Source organism: Cuculus canorus, chromosome 23 (assembly GCF_017976375.1).
Source record: "Cuculus canorus isolate bCucCan1 chromosome 23, bCucCan1.pri, whole genome shotgun sequence".
Classification (NCBI taxonomy): domain Eukaryota; kingdom Metazoa; phylum Chordata; class Aves; order Cuculiformes; family Cuculidae; genus Cuculus; species Cuculus canorus.
Window position 1 is genome coordinate 5,235,320 of NC_071423.1, and position 19,397 is coordinate 5,254,716.

General features: G+C 53.3%; 1 protein-coding gene across 2 annotated transcripts in view; it reads right to left on the bottom strand.

The window, feature by feature from the left end:
- Positions 1-19,397, bottom strand: part of DSCAML1 (DS cell adhesion molecule like 1) — a 118,153-nt gene that overhangs the window by 36,037 nt on the left and 62,719 nt on the right. The window lies entirely within an intron of this gene.

Sequence of the window (19,397 nt, forward strand, 5' to 3'; positions counted from 1 at the left end):
TTAGCTGTAGTTGGAGCACACGCAACCCAAGGCATCCTGGGCAAATCCAATCACTGTTTGGTGCTATTTCTGGCCACGTTTAAAGTGACAAACACCTCCCTGGGGGGAAGGCATGGAGGGGGAAGCCCCAAAGAACAAAGCCTGTGATTTTCTGCTGCTGCTGTGACAGCACTTTTCTGCTGCGGCTGGGATTCCAGGATGGTATTTGCCCAGCATGGAGCTTGCCTAGGAATGAGAAGCATCCCCAAGGTGAACCAGGAATGCCAGCTGGTAGGGAAACTCCCACCCAGCACCATGGCAGGGCATAGAAGATGGCATGGCACTGGTCATCCAGCTGCTGGATGGATGCAGGCACCTCTTTCACCAGGACAGCCCAAGGATACAGCGCCCAGCTGGGGTGGGAGCGCACTGGCAGGTGGTGGCCACGCACCAGAGCTGCCTTTTATCTCAGCAGGCTGAGCCCAGCACATGCTGAGAGCAGAGGGGACCTGGATTGGGCACTGAGATTAAAGATCCATCCATCCCAGAGATGCTAAAGAGGAACCGCGACTCGAGCGCAATGCAAATTTCATAAGAGCCGCCCAATATCTGACAGATTTATTTACACGTTTGCCTGCAGTCGAGGTCCCAGGGGAGGTGTAAGGCGGTCGCCGCTCCTCAGCCCTTTCAAAGACAGCACAATCCCCTCACGCAGCCGAGCTGGCAGAGCTGCCACGCACCCAGCCAAACGCTCCCACCTTGAAGTTTCGTGGGCATCTGTAACGCAACCGATGCCAGCAGAGCAAGTGGGTCAGGCTTTACACCAAAGCTCTTTGCTCTCTCCTCCATCAAGAGGAGCGCCTGAAGGGAGCACCATGCCCCAGAAACCTCGTCCCTAGAAGCTGGCGTAGCTGTGTCCAGCCCAGGACACAGGAGGACATGGGAAGCTGCCAGCTCCTGGGATTTTCCCCATGCTGCTCTTTCCCTGGGAGCCGCCTGCTCCTGCGGGCACCGGGGGCTTCACCGGGAGCCCCACTCTGCACACCTGGAGATCCAGAAATCAAGGCAGCCCCAACGCACACCCATTCCTGAGCGTGGGCAGGCAGCTGTGCAGCCGGGGAGGGGGAAACAGCAGAGGAGGGGTGGAAGTCGGGGAGTCGTGACGGGCTTTCCGCCTCCCCTCCTTAATCTTCTTTATAAGCACGGCTCCATCTCCTCCCGTTACAGGTTTAACACCCATCTCTCATTTTCCTCTTGCAACAAGGTTTTATTTCTAATTACGCTGTAATAAAACCGGGCACGCTCCCAGGGCTTCTTCCAAATGACTTGTCGACACTCGGCGCGATTGGATCCCAACTCGGGCCCCTTGCTCTGCCTGGCGTTCATTAGGCATGCATGAGGGAGAGGTTTTAAGAATGGAATTGCATTTAAATAGCTTTTCTGAGAGGGAGAGATGAAACAAAAAAGAGAGAGAGAGAGAGAGAAGCAAGAAGCAGGAGAGGCTTGAAGCGAGGATGTTGTTGTCACCTCGCTGTCACACTGCTGCCTGGCAGCCGCGGTGCCAGATCCTCGCTCCAGGGTGCCCTGGGGACCCAGCTGTGGCTGGGCATGGGCACAGGGCAGGGAGAAGCCCTCATTCCCTGCTGAACAGCTGGGGGACAGGGCCTGCCCTTGGCTTTCTCACCCCTAGCAGAGCCCATCCCATGCATGGCAGAGCTGCTGCTCAGCAGCATCCTTCCCCTGCGGATCGGCTCACACCACGTTCCAGAATCACCTGCAGAACCCCAGCCTGGTGGAGACAAGTCGACAGATAGAAAAGGAAATGCTTTTCTGAGCACCAAGTTTGGCTTCGATCACTGAATTTATGGCCCAGTGGTGTGCTGGTCTACAAACACGGTCATCCAACATCTCTGAGAGGAGTTAACCACAGCCTCCGGCCGTTAGCTGCCGGATTTCAGCTCCTGCCCGGGATGCAGCTCTGCAGCTGAAGGTGCAGGGCTCCCAGGTGCTCTCCTTTCACCCACGGCACAGATATCCTGCAAGACGACCGCAACACGCAATGCCGAGCATCTCCACCCTGCCCTGTGGAGATGGGGTGCGCAGGGTGCCGGGGTGTCCCTCGCTGTCGGGGCTCCGGAATGGGGCATCGCCCTGGCCGAGGGGCTCCAACAGCACCCGCTGCCAGGCTGATTGGCACGAACAGCCTTCAGAGCCAGGGATTTTCCATGCAAGGCTTAGGAAAACACACACCAAAACAAATGGAGGATAGGTAAAATCAGATATTCTCATCGGCAATCCGGCACCGAGCGGCCAGCACGTGGCACGGGGCGTGGAGCAGCGGCAGCACCGCGGCTGGACCCCCCTCTCCCAGCTCACACCAGCTGCTCGGGGGCAAACCCCACCGCAATAATTAATCACCGGCAGCATGACAAATAGTTTCCACCAAAGCGGAGGAAGTTAATCTGCTCACGGACGCTCATTTCTTTCCAGCAAAGCAGAGGAAGTTAATCTGTTCACAGACACTCGCATTGCAGGGAGTGAATGTTGGTGAATAAATTACTGCCTTCACAAAGCATCGGTCAGGTGGGAATCACCCTGATACAGCTCTCCCCCTCGCAGCGTCCCTGCTCACCCTGTCCTAAAGCACACATTATCTCCTGAAACCTTACAGTCCACATAACAATTAGCATCTCTGTCACTTTACTCTCGGTGCGACGGCTTTACCATCTGTGTTTCTCTCTCTCTGAGCAACGAAAGCGTAAGAGAAGTTCCAATATTGTGCACGGGAAGGTTTTTGGGGGAGAGAAAGCAAAGGGCTGCGGTTTAGAGCTGTGAACGCAAACCAGGTTGGTGCTAAAGGGAATCGCAAACATTAATTCCATTTCACCTGAGAAAATGACAAATGACTGCGCTATTTCACACGTCTGCTTTTCCCATCGCACCTTGAGCAACAGCTCTGGACATATTCCTTCTCCACTTGCCTCACTCCCACCGTGCTGTGCCCGCTACCGGGATGCCGCTTCCCAGATAACGGGCTGACAAGTCAGCAAGGTTGGGAAAACAGATGCTAAGAAAGATCTCTTTCTATTAACTCCCCCAGAAGCAAGACCTCCTGCCGGGCTGGCAGGAGTTATTAAATCAAGAGGAATTATTTACCAAAGGGCCGGACTTGCAAGTCATTTTCCTAGAAGGAAATCCAGAATTACACTACCCAGAGAATTGGATTCACACGGGCAACGATAAGAGCAGAGTTTGCCTCTCCGAGTTTTAATCTGCCTCTGAGTCACTGGAGCTTTTCCCGGAGTGTTTGGAGACGCTGTCATTTGTTCGCGTGCGTTCCTTTGGAAATGACACTTCCAGTGCAACAACCCATGGAGGAGGAATTCCCACGGGGAGGGAACAGCTCTGCAGAGCGGACCCGGGGTTGGGGATGCCCACGGAGAAGGAATTCATCTCCTGAGGTGGTCCGGAGCTGCTTAATACCAGCAGAAAATTACAGAACAGGATGAAGAGCATTACAAAATGAATAGGAGGGGACTAGAGATTTCCATGGCTAATCCTGTTAACGAGACAATTTCTTATCAAACTCATTACGTGGCAGAAAGCGGAGGGGAGGGAGGGCCTGGGAAGTGGGGGAGAGGAAAGGCAATGCCAGGCAAAGGCATCCCGGGGTGCATCGGGATGCGGGATTTGGGGCTGGAGGGAGAGCACTGGGGCTGTAGCAGCATCACCTCCCCGAGCCCATGCCACGAGGCTGCATCTCCGACTCGTGCACGTCGCTTTAGTGAGAATTGTATTTCTATTTCTGAGGAGAGCTAAATATTACTCGAGTGACATTTACCGCAAAATAGTGCCGTCTGCCTCGGATGCGTTACCAGCCCCTCCCGGTGCTGAGCGGCAGCGGGCAGAAATTTACGGCAGGCATCAAAAAAAAAATACAAACCCCATCGAGATAATACTCATTGCCAAAAAAGATTTTTCTAATGTCATTTTTTTTTAAATTTCCTATTATAACTAGCCTCGTTTTCCAGGAGGAAGCAAAATGCAAAGCTACGGTCCTCAGATTGAACGCGTTGCTGCCTTTGCTCCTGCAGAGGCTTCAGAGTGGGCTGAGGACAGAGCTCAGGGTGGGATTTGGGCTTGGGAATGCAGCTCAGGGTGGGCTTGGGGCTTGGGAATGCAGCTCAGGGTGGGATTGGGGTTTGGGAATGCAGCTCAGGGTGGGATTTGGGTTTGGGAATGCAGCTCAGGGTGGGATTGGGGCTTGGAAATGCAGCTCAGGGTGGGATTGGGGCTTGGAAATGCAGCTCAGGGTGGGATTGGGGCTTGGGAATGCAGCTCAGGGTGGGATTGGGGCTTGGGAATCCAGCTCAGGGTGGGATTTGGGGTTGGGAATGCAGCTCAGGGTGGGATTTGGGGTTGGGAATGCAGCTCAGGGTGGGCTTGGGGCTTGGGAATGCAGCTCAGGGTGGGATTGGGGCTTGGGAATGCAGCTCAACATGGAGCTGGGGGCTCAGGGGCACAGCTGAGGGTGGGTTGGGGGCTTCAGAATGCCCCCAAGGGTGGGATTGGGAATGCAGTTCAATGTGGGTCTTGGGGACATGGCCCAGCACGGGGCTGGGATGCTGGTCAGGGTCTGTGCCCACTGCTCCCTGCCCATCGTGGCACCCACCGCGCTGACGCCAGCCTGCCGTTCAGCTCCACAAGAGCAAAGCGGAGCAGCCTGGCACAGCAAATTATAACACTCAGTGATTCCCCCAAAAAACAACAGCACGTTCCCCACCAGCCCCTCCACCTCTTGGCCCCGAGAGTCGCAGGAGCTCGACTGCGACTTTGTGCACAGTGTTTAACTACTTCTTTTTTTTTTAATTTGCTATTTAAAAAACCGTGGAACCAGTCAGATTTCATGCTAATGAGACGAGAATCTGGATCGAGGACTGTGCAAAAATTTGCATCTCAAAGAGGAAAACAGGAAGTCACTAAGAAAGGAAAATTCAGCGCCGAGGTAGCGCTGTGGCCATAATTAGGCTAATGCTGCCTCTGTTCTGTCAGCTCATTTCCATCAGCCCCAGGGTAACAGGGGACAACAGGGTCACCCTCCCATACACCGAGATGCAATTCCCTGCCATGGCACCCAGTCCCGGCACAGCCGGCCAGGGAGACCGGAGCAAGGGATGGAGAGGGACAGAGGAAGGGATCACAGAATCATTAAGATTGGAAAAGACCTCTAAGCTCATCCGGTCCAGCTGTCAGCTCAACCCCACCGTGCCTGCTAAACCATGTCCCAAAGCACCACCTCTAGATGGTTTTTGAGCCACTCCAGGGACGGAGACTCCACCGCTGTCCTGGGCAGCCTCTGCCAGGGCTTCACCACTCTTTCTGTAAAGATATTGTTCCCATCATCCAATCTAAACCTCTCCTGGGACAACTTGGGGCCATTTCCTCTGATCCCATCATTGGTCACTTGGGAGCAGAGCCCAGCACCTCCTTTCTGGGAGCTACAGAGAGCGATGAGGTCTCCCCTCAGCCTCCTCTTCTCCAGACTGAAGAGCCCCAGAGCCCTCAGCTGCTCCCAGAACCCCTGGGCTCCAGACCCTTCATCAGATATGGAGGGCCAGGGCATGGATGAAGTACAGCATGAGGAACACAGCAGACCTTATCACCCAGGAAGGATGGTTTGCAAGCAAGGATGCACATCTGAAGAGCCTCCTTTAACAGTACGGCCAACGCCATGGGCACAAGTGCCCACCCAAAGGAAGAAAATATTACAGCACTCACATATTATCTCAGCCACAACCTTCTTCCAACTGCACCTTACTCCAGCACGGCCCCACGGGCTTCCCCGACCTCAGCCTGCCCAGACCAAGGTTGTGGTGACCACATAGCCCTGCCCAGCCACAGCCACGGTGCCGGCTCGCATCAGATCGGCAGCTGCCTCCACGCCCCAACCTTGGCATCGGGCACTGAAACCGTCAGCACAGACCATGCGATCATTGTTGCCCGTTTAGAGAGGGGCTCATTTGCAGCATTTCATCAAATTTCCCCTTGATTTTTAATTGGGTTTTGTTGCCGCTGTAGATGTCGCTGTACAAACAATTCCGCATGGCTCTAACCAAGAGATTTGCTCATAAAAATCCATCACGACCACAGAGAATGACAGAAATGGAAAATGCCTAATGAAAATTAAGGGGAAAACAACAGGTCCTCTGGTCCTCTGTCATCCATCAACAAACTCGGGTTATTAAAAATAGGGGAGGGGAAAAAAAATCCTCACATCTGCAATCAAATCTTGAGAAATCTTGAAAAGACAAATCCCTGCATAGGAGGAAAATCTTTGCCCCCACTTCAGTCTGCAGGAGTTTTGCCATAATTATAATAAGAGTGAGGCTGCTGGATAACATGAGAATTATTTTCCCCACTTACATTGTCAAATGATCATTTTGCCCTGCAGTGAAATCTCAATAATTATAATGCTGAACCATGAAAGAACAAAGAAATAAAAAAAAAAAAAGGATGTTTTCTTCCAGGGAGCCATGGGGGAAGGGGAAGAAACGTGATCGCAGGACTGAGAGTGCGTCCTTCCTCTAATTATCTTTTCCAGGGCCACGCACCTCTCATCCGAGTGGTTAGGATGCTTTTCTCTGTGGCACAAGCTCCCGTCAGACAGAAGGGATTGTGTGGATAGGAGCTTTCCCCATCTAGAATTGAGGTGGAGGGAGCACTGGGTGGGAGAGGAGAGAGGCACGGCACCGTGGCATCGCCCATCGGTACTGCCCATCACCCACTGGTACCGCAGCATCACCCATCGCCCTATGGCATCACCCATTGGTACTACAGCATCATACATCGCCCTATGGCATCGCCCATCGGTACAACAGCATCACCCATCGCCCTATGGCATCACTCATCAGTACCAAAGCATCACCCATCGCCCTATGGCATCACCCATTGGTACTACAGCATCACCCATCGCCCTATGGCATCACCCATCGGTACAACAGCATCACCCATTGCCCTACGGCATCACTCATCAGTACCAAAGCATCACCCATCGCCCCGTGGCATCACCCATCGGTACAACAGCATCACCCAACGCCCTATGGCATTGCCCATCGGTACTGCCCATCACCCATTGGTACCACAGCATCACTCATCACCCTATGGCATCACTCATCAGTACCAAAGCATCACCCATCGCCCCGTGGCATCTCCCATCGGTACAACAGCATCACCCATCGCCCCGTGGCATCGCCCATCGGAACCTACAGCATCACCCATCGGCCACAGGACGGAGGGAGCCGTCGCAAACCGTGCCTTCGCACCCATCCCACCATCAGCAGGGGAAAGCAAGGAGAAATAAGAGAGAAAGGGGACAGAAAAGGGGAGGTGTGGGGGGGATAAAGGAGGCAAACAAGAAAAACAAGACGACAGAACGCTTGCTCCACAGCCCTCGGCTAAATTACAAACCAGTTTACTGAGGTGGAAAGCTGCAGTGAGCTGAGGAGGAATATGTGGAAACCATCTGCAGATTTAAAAATAATCTATTTTACCATCACCCTCGAACATATTCTTTTGCGGAAACCAAATAGGATTTGTTGTTGTTGTTTTGTGCAAACTGTTAGGGAAAAATTACTAGAAACATGCAGGGGGTTTTGCCTTCTTGAGTACTGAGAGGCTAAATATGCCCTTCCTTATGTTTAAATAGTAACAGTCATCTTAAAATTAACTCGGGCTGCATCAGAGCTTGAAAACAGTTGCAATTCCGAGCCTGCAGAAAGCAGGACAAACCTGCACTGGGATATCTGGCGCTTGGAGCTGACAGATGTCTTCCTATGTACAGTAAATATAGGTCGTCTTTTCCTACCCAGAGAACTGTAGATCTTAATTAACCAGGCCACTAGCAGCATATGTAATGATTTTCTGCGGCTTGCAAAGTAAACCTTCCCTTGACGAGGAGGAGGGAAAATAAGACGCATGTGTAAGGGACCCATCTCCTCCTGACCCGACTTCCTCGCCCTAAACCTCGAGCTGCGCTCCAGTCATTATTTCACGCTATGAAATCTGCCTAACGAGATCCGAAGCGTTCGGAGCCGCGCATCGCCCATCCCGCTGAGCCCAGCCAGCGGCCGTACCGCAGCCCAGCCCAAAGCTCAGCTTCACCAACAGCAGCCAGAGGTGGTTATTAAGCTTTGCAGACTAAACCGCGCTCCTCCTTGTAAACCACTTCTGGATTAAATTATCTCCAGGCTCAGGGAGCCAGGAATAAATGAGCTAATGAAATTCATGCTGCATTATGATAAAGCCCCGCCGAGCCCTCGGCGGAGGGGCAGTCGGTGCTGGGATGGGCGAGGGCAGGCGGCAGCACCCATCGCTCTCAGGGTCCCTATGAGAACTCATCGGGAAAGGCGAACAGGGCACCAGCAGCGCCTTCTCCAGCTGGTCTGTGCCTGCATCTCAGCCCCACAGCCCTCAGGGAAGGAGGAGAAGAGCTGTGTCGAGTTTTACAAGGCAGCAGCTGTGCACGACCTGAACAAGGGCACCCGGCGAGCACCCAGCGTTCGCACCGATAATTCACCTACAGGATGGTCTGAATCATAGAATGGTTTGCATTGGAAGGGACCTCAAAGCCCAGTCACAATCCCTGCAGGAGCAGGGACAGCTTTAACTCCAGCAGGTGCTCCAGGCTCCATCCAACCTGGCCTGGAACCCCTCCAGGGATGGGGCAGCCACCACTGCTCTGGGCACCCTGGGCCAGGGCCTCCCCACCTGAACAGCAAAACAGTTCTTCCTAAGATCTCATCTCAATCTCCCCTCTTTCAGTTTAAAACCATCCTGCCTCATCCTCTCCCTGCACTCCCTGATCCAGAGCCCCTCCCCGGCTTTCCTGGAGCCCCTTTCGCTGCTGGAAGCTGCTCTAAGGTCTACCTGGGGCCTTCTCTTCTCCAGGCTGAACAACCCCAACTCTCTCAGCCTGTCCTCAGATGGGACGTGCTCCAGCTCTCAGATCATTTTTGTGGCCCTATCTGACAGCTGGTCTTTAAAAACCCCTTGAATTAGTGAGAAAGAAGAACAGAGCTCAAGCCCATGGCCTGGATCCTCTCACAGACCTTATTTCTGCAGCCAGAAATACACTTGGCCGTGCAAACAGAGTGTGCACAGAGCTATTTGCAAAGGCCAAACTGTCGGTGTTGGGGATGCTCTGGCTCTCCAGAAAACAGAGCCAGAAGCTTCCTAAGCTCTGTGGGGGCAAGTCTGGAGGCCAGAAAGCTCCCTCTGCAACACAGAAACCTGCAAGCGAGCTGCAAATTGCTGCCCTGCACCAGGCTTACACGAATCCTGCTAAAGCCAAGGCTTCGTTTTGATGTGGTGAGAAAAAACAAGAGTCTCACAAAAGGAGCTCCTGTTGCCTAAAACGCAGGAGTAAAGGGGAATGATCCCACTCTGTCGTTCGCCGCCACGTTTCCTCGTGTCCATGCAGACAGGCTCGCAGACCCGCGCGGTGCATCCCTTCCTCCTCTCCCCAACTCCTCACCAGGGGGAAAGAAAAAAAATCAGTGAATGCGCCTTGAACAAAGAGCAGAACTTCCTCCCCGCTCATTAGCGCTGGAAAAGCAGCAGAAAAAAAAATCCCCAGGACACAACCTCTTCTTCAGCTCTGAAGTCTGAATGGCTCGGAGAGGGCGGTGGGATTTGTTCTTTGCATTTCACCTTGCTCAAAGAGATGGCCTGCATGTTTTTACGAAGGCGGCGTAAAGATATGAGCCTCCCCAACCCACTCGGTCTGTGCTGGGTCTGCAAAAGCTCAGCCTAGGGCAGATTCCTGCACACGAGTCCCTCCCGTGGGTACAGCCCCATTGCTGCCGGCAGAGGGTAACTCCAGAAGAAAACCACCCCTCCTCGCCTTCCCCACAACCAACAGTGGTGGTAGAGGAGAGGATGTTGGGTTGGATGGGGGAGAACATCATCTGCCCTCATCTCCCACCTTCTCCCTGAGCACCACTGCTCGCTGCTAACAGCAACCCCGCCGACTGAAATGCTTGTGGATGAACTGCACCGGCTCTTTGCAAGGAGAGAAAGGAAAAACATCCCCGCAGCCACAAAAGCCGACGGTGGTTCGCCAGGAGCCCTTCTCCAGTCACCCACACTCCAGAGCTGAAAGGGTTCAGCGAACGACTGGGGAGCTGCAGGCTCTCACAGGGGAAAACAACCCTCACGGTGCATTAGCATCGCTCTCCCCGCAGAGGAACGGCACAAATTCGCTGGAGAGGAACGGCTCTGCCGCACACGCGGGGCTGCAGCGACGGCAGCGTGGCTGGGAGGAGCAGTAGCCCCCTTCCTGCACGGCACACGATCCGCCGCATCTTATCAATAATTATTAAGACACGGAGAACGTACGTTGACCTAGTTAGAGATCCATGAATAAAACCAGCCACCACGACTTTGTTTAACAACCCAGTGGTTCTGATAGAGACAGACTCGCTGTGGGAGCCTCAGCATTAACATCTGCACCCCGCAAGGACCAACAACAACCAAAGGAAGATACCAGCAAGAAAAACATGCCGTGGTCCTCCTCACAGTGCCTGCACCCAGCCCTGGTCCTGCCGCGGACCCCAGGAGAGGAGTCTGCAAGTCAGCGGATGAGCGTGTCGCCAGGAGAGCGTGGAAGAATTCCGGTACCTGCTCATCTAGCAGAATTTATGTACGGATTTGGCACCTGGACCATAAATTACTGCTACGCCAAGCAGAGCGCTCGCTCCGCTGAACAGCCCTCGGAGCAGGAGCAGAGGTGCCGTCTCTGCAAGCCAGCACAGCACGAGCGAGATGCATCTGAGCTGTAATCCCACTGAAGAGTTCTCCTCCGTCACAAACGAGAAGAAAGGCAGGGCACCGGCTGTTGTGCCACAGCGTCAAGCAGGGCTGGTGACTGGGATGGTTGAGGAGGGAGCCCAGGACCATGCTGCCCTTCGGCAGAGCAGGAGCGAAGGCGTCTGACAGCTGGTGCAGAAGGAGCTGGGGTGCCTGGGCGCCAGGGCCACACTCGCTGCTCAACTTTGGTCATTTTTCTCCTGCCACTGCTCTCCAGGACTCAGCCTAGCCTGGTTGGGAATGGCAGCGTGCCCGCCAAGCCTCAGCCCAGTGCTTTTGGCTCTTTATCAACCCTCTAGACACTTAAAATCCTTGCTGATAAACATTGCCAGGTAACACAGAGACTCAAGGCAGGTAACGATCAGGGCACGACAGCACTGCAGTGATCCCAGAAGCTTGCTGACATTGTCATGCTCCACTGCAAGGCTCACAAGGATGGCACCAGGAGCTCGGAAGGAAAGCAATGCTCCTCAGATCTCAACTAGTGATAGGAGGACAACGCTAGCAGGCAGCTCCCTCGAGCCAGGGTAAGAGGAGCACCAGTGAGGAAGAGGAAAGTGGCCCCACAGCCTTGATGGGACTGCTGCAACAAACCATCCGAGAGTACAAGAAATGCTCAGATCATAGATCAGAGCGATGCCCCACCTGCCCAATGCCCTGCCCTGGCAGCAGTAAGAGCAGACGCTACCCTGCGAGTGCACACAAGCACAGGCACTTCTGCAGTCCGGTTCCCTCCCACCTGCCCAACATCCCCCGTTGCATGAGGGACATCCCTGCCCAGACTCTTCCATAACTGCTTATGGATCTGTCATCCACAGATGGATCTACTCCATCCTCCCAGCCCCACTTACAGGATCTGCGTCTCCAAAGCTGACAAACCGCCACAAGCACCCACACCTTCCGTCAAAGTGATCCCCTCCCAGTGCTGGGCAGCCTCACTATGCAAGCACTGGAGGATTTGGTGAGCAACGGTTCATGCTTCGAAGATGGTGGGGAAACACCCCAGATAGTTCAAAGCAGCATCCAAAAACGATTCACAGCTGGAAGAATTAGATATGGGATGTGGCACAACCCTTGAGCCTGTCTGCAAGCGGTGCCTTGGTCACCGCTAATACGGAGAGGAGAGATCCCGTGTCCTCCTAGCAGTGGCACAGCAGTATTCCCACCCCGTGAGCTCAACTTAGGGAAATTCAACCTTGAAATTATATGCAATTTCCTAGCAACAAGTAATGAGATGCTGGGGCAGCTTACCAGGAGAGCAAGCGGACTCTGCGTGGCTCGAAGTCTGTAAATGAGATGAGCTTTTGTTATGACATGCTTTCATCTGCCTTCCAAGCATCCGGGGCTGGAGGAGGCTGGGTGATGCCCTGGCCTCCAACACAGCTCTTGGCAGTCCTTTTGGGTTTAGCCAGGGGAAGCGCCACACGAGGGCCTGGGCATCACTGCTGAGTCGCCCGTTATTTTTGGAAAGCATACTCCCTCCGGGGGAGGAACGGCTGTTTGTTATCACAATGACACAGAGACGCACGCTGTGCTCCTCTCGGTTTGGGGTGTTTGGTTCCTGGGAGCTGGGACCCCATCGGTGACTCGGGTGTGACCCACCACATCTCACTCACCCGCAGCACGTGTGCGCACACCCACCTACCCATGGAGTTTTATCCAAGACTTGAGCTCATTCTGTCCCACTCTTGCCTCCCTGCAGTGACATTCTGGATGAATTCCTTCATCTCAGGCAAACGTGAAAGGCTCTCAAGAGGTGTCCACCCCCATCCCTTGCCAGGTCAGAGCATCGCTCCAGGCAAGGGACACGAGAACAGTGTGGACATGAAGACGCCTGGGGGGACACCTCCTCGGCCACTGGCCTTCTGCCCAAGGCTCCATCCTGCTCTGCACGGTTCAGTGGTGCCTTTATAGCATTCGCTGTGCCAGGACAGCCCGAGGCCTCAGCGCCAGCCTCAGCAGTCACGGCTGGCCTCATCCGAGCTGGCTGCCATGGAGAGGCGGCAGCCCATGCTGGGAGGCCACCACGGCTGGGTGACCCCGGGAGGGCAGACACAGAAGGAAGCCATGGACATGTGGATGCAAAGGGACAGGCTGGAGAGTCCCTCCCTGCCTGGCACGCAGCATCCAGCCTCATGCGTCCACCTCCTAAGGTGACAGACCATGAGGTACTTCCGCTTGGCTACAGACTTCCACTGCAAGGACTCCCAAACACAGCCCTTCTGTCTAGGGCAGAGACCACCCGCACTTCTCCCCAGGTCTGGCCCCTGCCCAGGTCCCTCTGCTCCTACAACACTGAGATATCACCTCCAAAAAGCCTTTCAAAAGCGGGATGCACATCATTCATCCCTTTCAGCCACTATTCAAGCCTCGCTGGCCACCGTTCGCAGCAGCTGCTGCCACAAACGCATCTTCAATGCCACTCTGGAAGAGTGGGCAAAGGGTGGCTTTGGGAGCAAGGAGGAGAAAGCACAGCATCCGTACACAGCCACGCAAAGAGGCTCCTCACCCACATGTGACAAGGAAAGCGATGCGAGCACAATTTGCACAAGCGAAGCAGAGCACAGGATGGGCTGGGGATGCTCTTTGCTGACACGCGTTAGTGGGTGCACGAGCAGGGTCGATGTCCAGCCAATTCGCAAGCGTTTTCTCCATAAAAAAACACTGCAAAGTTCACGCGCATTCACCGATTACTCAACCCGCTCCTCTGTCAGGTGAATAATGAGGAGAAAAATAATCAGCAATTTGTTCAAAACCACACGGAGAAATTTCACTGAATGCATTATTTGCAGCGCTCTGTTCTGCATACTGAAACGTGGAGCCGACACATCCCACACAGCCGCGCTTTTGCACCCACAAAAGAGCAGCCCATACATCACCAGTGCCCACCATCCGGCAGTGTTTTTGGCGCACACACACACGCCCACAGCCCCTGGCAGCCCATTTGGGCCCCACTGAGATGCAGCTGCTCACAGGGCGAGAGGCAGCCTCCAGCTCCGTCTCCCAGAGACGCTTCTTGCAACCAGGTTTGCATGCAGAGGTCAGAGCAATTGGACCCGAGCTGCCCCAGGTGGACGAGTCAGGGCAGGCTACGATGCTCAGATACCACAAATAGGGGCTGCAGCTCCCACTGACCCCCAGCAAAGCTGCCCAACACGGCTATGTCCCTATGTCATGGGGGGCTTGGACCAAAACCAACAGTTCTCTACATCAAGGATTAGGGTGGCGGTGCAGGACTCTGCATTTGCCTTCGTTGAACTTCATTAGGTTCCTCTCTGCCTAACTCCTCAGATTGTCCAGATCTTGCCGAATGGCAGCACAGCAAGCCATGGGAGACACAAAAGCACTAAACCACCCTCTTCCAACTTCTTTAAGCGCGTCCCACGCGCTACACCTGTAACGCGTAAGCAAAGCCCCGTTACAGGACACCGAACACCAAAACCCCTCCATCAAATCCTGTGGCAAAAGGCAGCTCAACTCCCTTTCAGATCTAATTTAAGCACCTGCCTTTTATTGACTTCACCCTCATTCCCACATAACGAGGAGAGGTGAGAAGAGGCAACAGCTTTGGGCTGAAACCCCATTTCTGAGCCAGGTGCGCTGGGTGACAGAGCCCTGCTCTCCTCTGCTCCCTTTAAGGATTCTTTTTCTGCTGGGCTTGCTTGAAAGCACAAACAAGAGCAGCGAGGCTGGACAAACCACCACAACCCACCTCCTCCGATGCCAAGCTCTGCCCTAACGCCCTCTATGAGCACTTGGTTGCCCTGGCTGCTCAGGATGATGCTGAGAGCTGCACGCAGCACCCCAAAACCCATCCCACTCAGCCAGAGGCCACTTCCAGGGGCTCTGGACTTGAAGCTGGAGCTGAGAAGAAATCCTTTAAATAGCAGTGAGGAGCTCCTGCCTCCTTGAAGCACTCGGAAGCCCAGCCAGGCCCTGCTCTCCGCAGCGCTGCTAATTACCACAGCATTTCCAGAAGGCAGGAATAATTAAAGCACCTTCCCTTTCCCCAGAGATTGCGAGCAGGGCTTTAGCGGATGGCACGGGGAAAGGGAACCATTTCCCAAACATCCATAGGCACTAACCTTGGCAGCAGGGCTGAGCGCCCGAGAGCAGCCAGGAGCCCGCTCGGGGGATGCTTTGTCAGCTCAGAGCCCAAGGGGAGAGGAGGAGGAGGGAGGGAAAAAACCGGCTGGCATGAAAACTGCATGGAAAACCTCAGGATTTTTGGTTGAAGAGGCACTGAAGAGCTGGCATGTCTGCTCCTGAGGAGCCACTTCAGCCAGAGGATTATTGCCTTCACACACCAATTATTTCAAGAGAAGCCCGTCCATTACAATAGCGTGAAAAAGCATCATAGACAATTGGCACTGGAAGCTCCTGCCTCGTGCACGCAAGCATCCCGATACGCTGTGTCATGCTGTTGAGCCATGGGGAGGAGATGGGTTTAAAGACGGGGCCACCAAGAGCCACTGAGGAAGAGCTCTAGGGCCACCAAGAGCTCCACGGCCACCGAGACAAAATTCCAAGGCTGTAGTGATAGGACAAAGGGGAATGGCTTGAAATTGGAAAGGGGAAGATTTAGGTTAGACATTAGGAAGAAATTCTTCACGATGAGGGAGAGCCCCAGGGCCACCACGCAGGTCTCCGGCCAACATTGACTTTCAGACATAGGGTCGGCAACTCCAGCAAAGTCACAGACAAGTGTTAGCGTCTCTGCAGCAGCAAAGAGGAATGCACGTCTTCCAGAGCATAATCACAGAGAGGTGAGGAGAGGATGGAAACAAAAGGCAGCAATAAATCACTTCCCCGCTGCTACCCGAGGAGATATAATTAAGTTTATGCCTAGAGTGGCGTTGCTGACAGTAGTCCTGGAATGAGATAAACACAGCGCGTGAGGTTAGGCTGTGCTAACACAACTGCAGAGTGGCAGGTGATACGTGTGCTCAGTAATGGTCCTCAATTAAGGAGCTACGAGCTCCAAACTCAAGCTACAGGGGAGAGCGCTTTAGGTTTCTTAAAAGCCATGCATCGGATGGCGCAGGGCACCAGCACACATCCAGGAAGGGCTCTGCTGCCTCTGGTGAGGTGTGCAGCGCTCCCATCAGCCTCGCCATGAGTACTCCTGCCTGGGGTTGTCCCCAGGTCCCTGATCCCCCCCATCACCCTCACAGAGGTGGACGCAGGGCTCTGCTGCAGCACCGAGCTCACCAGCCTGCATCCTTCTTGTGCTTAAGCACAGGCTTAACTTTAAGCACACAAACTGTCCACTGATCTCCAAAGGATTATTTAAGGGCTCGGCGTTGGGCAGGATGCTCAGCATCCCACCTCAGGGACAAAAGGCAGCAATCGACCCTCCCAAACGGAGGGTGTCACCAAACCTGGTCTGCACAGGGACTGCCAGGGAGGTCTGAAGTCGAGCCAGTCAAAACCTCCTTACCAAGGCCAAAAACAACACAAATAATCTTCTACTCAAACACACGTGCATTTTTTTTAATGCTTTCCTTGATTCTCTTGAAAAGATTCAATAACTTTATATTAATTGTCAGTTATTTATAAAACAGAGGTTTGTTTGGGTTTTTTTTTTTGACGCACACAATCATGAAAGGCAATCCCAAAGCAAGAACAAATTTCCAAAGTGGTCTCATCATCCAATATTTTTCAAGCCTTCTTATTTTAACCTCCCTGGAAAAGCCTCATTCTGCCCTTCCCACAGTGTTTTAAAGTTTGCAGGTGGCATTTTGCTTAATGCACTTAATGGCAGTTACACAGCTCTGTTGATGCCATCACAGGTGATGTCACCAACCATATCCTGGCAGTGTCAAAAGAAGCATTGCCAGCAGGTCAAGGGAGGTGATCCTGCCCCTCTACTCCTTTCTCGTAAGACCCCACCTGCAGTCCTGTGTTTAGTTCTGGAATTCTCAACGTAAGAAGGACATGGATCTGCTGGTACGGGTCTAGAGGAGGCCACCGGAGATCATCTGAGGGCTGGAGCACCTCTGCTATGAGGACAGGCTGGGAGAGTTGGGGTTGCTCAGCCTGGAGAAGAGAAGGCTCCAGGGAGACCTTAGAGCAGATTCCAGTACTGAAAGGGGCTCCGGGAAAGCTGGGAGGCATCTTTTTACATAGGCATGGAGTTATAAGACAAGGGGAAATAACTTTAAATTGGAAGGGGAAGATTTAAATTAAACATTAGGAAGAAATTCTTCACAATGAGGGTGGGGAGGCCCTGGCCCAGGTTGCCCAGAGCAGTGGTGGCTGCCCCATCCCTGGAGGGGTTCCAGGCCAGGTTGGATGGGGCTTGGAGCCCCTGTTCCAGTGGGAGATGTCCCTGCCCATGGCAGGGGGTGGGACTGGATGGGCTTTGAGGTCCCTTCCAACCCAAACCATTCTATGATTCTAAGACACGTCACCTCCACCAAGAAGTCAGACCTGGCCTCCTGCAAAGCTCAGCTTTAGCAGCTCAGCCCAGAGCAGAGCATCTGGGTGTTGTCCATGCAAAAGCCTCTTCTCCCTCCAGCGCCACAACATGAGTTGCAGATGTTGCCCAACGCTACCACAGCGACCAGCATCCCACCTCCAAGCCCCTGTTCCCTCTCCGGCCAGGAGGAGCCTCCAAAACACGCAGCAAGGCCCAGCTCAGCTGAGAGCACCCAGCTGCCATCTGGATGGATAACAGGCTTTTTTTTTTCCATGCATATATGAAAGAGGGGGTGGGGGAGGCTGAGGAGAAACGAGGCTGCAAAATGAATTCAGCATCAATTATTCTAAAATATGCATGTTAATATGGGAAGGGCTCCACGGCTGCATCCATCTCCACTTCTCTTCATTGCAAGCATCAAAATGTGACCCGGGAAGATGACAGCATCTCGCGTCTCACTTACACAAACACAAGCCGGGAAAGGGAGGATATTAAAAAGGGAGACAATGCTGCATATTAAAATACCACAGATGGAGCTTTCTGCAGCCTTTGCAGTCTGCCTCGGAGATTATTGCTGGGCCATATTGTATTAAAAATGGGGGGTGGGTGTGTTATTTATTTAATTTTTAAACAAATTCCATCTCCTACTCATGCCGGATGGATAAAGTGAGCTTTTGAGCTCCAGCCAGCTTTTCCAGCAAACCCACATGAAAAATGCATTTTCATTAATACAAACTGTTTGCAGTAGGTAAATTAATTCTGGAAATGGTTTTCATACATGGCAAATTATACGTTCAGTGAAAACACTAGACGACACTCTACAGTCATAATAAAAGCCCTGTGTTTCCTTTAATGAAGCAGGATTGCCAGGTAAAGGCAGCTAGCTGGAACAATTAAGCAAACAAATAAGTAAATGGGTGAGTAAAAGCCCAGCAGAAGGTTTGGGGGTGCCTGGATGCTGTCAGGCTCCCGCAGAGAGCGCGGGATCACACAGCAGGATCCATCCCCATGGGCTCAAGTTCCCTGGGGAGGAGCAGGAGAGGAAGGAGGAGCTCACGTCCTTTCCTCGTGCTGCAGTTGCGAGAGCTGAGGGTCCCATCATGGAAAGGTCCAAAAGGATGTGAAGTCTGAGAGCACAGCACAGCTGGCCAAGGAGCAACGCAGGGCACTGCCAACCCTTCACCATCTCGCAGATGATGCACAAGCCCAAATATTAAGCTCCCTCCTCACAAGTTGCTCTTTTGCTCTCAAATCTTATCATGTCTCCTTTAACAGTCCCACTCCTGAGTGCCTGCTTATGGCAAGGGAAGCAATATATAATTGATGAAATGATGATGTGCTACAGCCCCAGCTAGAAGACATCTGTTCTGCACGTAGACTTGTTCAGGTGCTGTCACGCTGCATTTACCGCAGCATATCAGAGCCTGACTGTGTGTGCTAATGTCGGGCCAGCCCAGATCTGGAATACCGTACGGCTTGGGATGTCAGGAGCTAGCGAGAGATTGCTGGAGGTATTTACGCCTTCCTGCTGCGACTGTCCTGCCTTCCCTGCCCTCTGTTTCAGGCTTATTTTCACAAATTGCCTTCATCTTCCTCTTCCCCATCCCTCGGTGCGAGCCCTGAGCTTGCAACCCAAGCTGTTAGGCTTTTGGGGTGATGGTATCACTGTATCCTTCCAGCAACTCCCACCACACCTGCAGCGCTCACACAAGTTGCCTCCTAACCAAATGCTTTTCCCTTGGCAGCTCAGACTGTTAAAGATGAGGGCCAAGCGGAAGGCAGGTACGACGCCTTGGAAGTCGAGGAGCCACCTCGGAGTGACTTGAAGAGCAGAGCAAATATCAATCCCTGCATTTGTCACGGGGAGCCGAGATGCACGGAAGGAGGGGGCAGCATTTCATAACAGCCTGCCGCATTAGAAAACAAAGAATGATAAAGAATCCTTTAGTCACCTCTTAATTACATATTCTGGGTACATTAAGAAAGGAGAAATGCATCTCAGGTCACTGCCTGTCACCGCGACAAAGGCCCACGATGAGTTCTGTATTCAAAATATTTGCACTAATTATCAGCACAGCTCCCCTTTGAAAGTGCTCGGAGGGAAGGATGGTGTTTCACCCGAGGGAAGGAG